The 1,279-nt window shown below is 42.0% G+C and overlaps 1 pseudogene; it reads left to right on the top strand.

Moving 5' to 3' along the window:
- Positions 1–265: 265 nt before the first annotated feature.
- LOC116551402 lies at positions 266–384 on the top strand (annotated as a pseudogene).
- The last annotated feature ends 895 nt before the right edge of the window (positions 385–1,279 follow it).

Genomic DNA, 1,279 nt, shown 5'->3' with positions numbered 1-1,279 from the left:
GTGGTTTTGCCTACAAAAATAGATCATTTCCCCATATACAACGCTTTAACACTATTTACTGAGGGATCTGGTAAAATGGAAAAGCAGCTGTTTGGTGAAGACCACATAATTCCCTCACTCAATCTGGATTGACTAGTACTCTGATAGCTGAGATCGGAGCTCTGACATTGGCCTTAGAAAATTTTTCCACTAAGCCCATCAATATTGTTAGTGACTCTGCTTACTCTGTTTATTTATTACAGAACCTCAAGACAGCCCTAACTAAATCTACAGCCATACTACCTTGAACGCACCCAATCTCATCTGATCTTGGAAGCTAAGTGGGGTTGGGCCTGGTTAGTACTTGGATGGGAGAACACCCAGGAATACCGGGTGCTGTAGGCTTTTGCAAAAACCTCTGGCTTTCCAAGAAGGCTTGTGTCCTTTTCTCTATATTTTTTCTTTTCTTTTTTTTTTAATACTAAATTATTTAAGTATTATTTCTTTTTTTTCCCCCATTTATTTATTTTATTGCATTTTAGGTTTTGGGGTACATGTGAAGAACATGCAAGATTGTTGCATAGGTACACCCGTGGCAGTGTGATTTGCTGCCTTCCTCCCCATCACCTACATCTGGCATCACTCCCCTTGCTATCTCTCCCCAGCTCCCAACCCCCCACCGTCCCTCCCTTATATCCCCCCAACTGACCCCAATGTGTAGTGTTCCCCTCCCTGTGTCCATATGTTCTCATTGTTCAAACCCGCCTATGAGTGAGAACATGCGGTGTTTGATCTTCTGCTCTTCTGTCAGTTTGCTGAGAATGATGGTTTCTAGGTTCATCCATGTCCCTATAAAGGACACAAACTCATCGTTTTTGATGGCTGCATAATATTCCATGGTGTATATGTGCCACATTTTCCCTATCCAGTCTATCGTCGATGGGCATTTGGGTTGGTTCCAGGTCTTTGCTATTGTAAACAGTGCTGCAATGAACATTCGTGTGCATGTGTCCTTATAGTAGAATGATTTGTAATCCTTTGGATATATACGCAGTAATGGGATTGCTGGGTCAAATGGAATTTCTATTTCTAGGTCCTTGAGGAATGGCCACACTGTCTTCCACAATGGTTGAACTAATTTACACTCCCACCAACAGTGCAAAAGTGTTCCTATTTCTCCACATCCTCTCCAGCATCTGTTGTCTCCAGCTTTTTTAATGATCACCATTCTAACTGGTGTGAGATGGTATCTCAGTGTAGTTTTGATTTGCATTTCTCTGATGACCAGTGATGATGAGCA

Source organism: Sapajus apella, unplaced genomic scaffold (genome assembly GCF_009761245.1).
Source record: "Sapajus apella isolate SASKATOON/1434 unplaced genomic scaffold, GSC_monkey_1.0 scaffold9, whole genome shotgun sequence".
Classification (NCBI taxonomy): Eukaryota; Metazoa; Chordata; class Mammalia; order Primates; family Cebidae; genus Sapajus; species Sapajus apella.
This window is presented reverse-complemented; position numbering and strand designations above follow the sequence as displayed.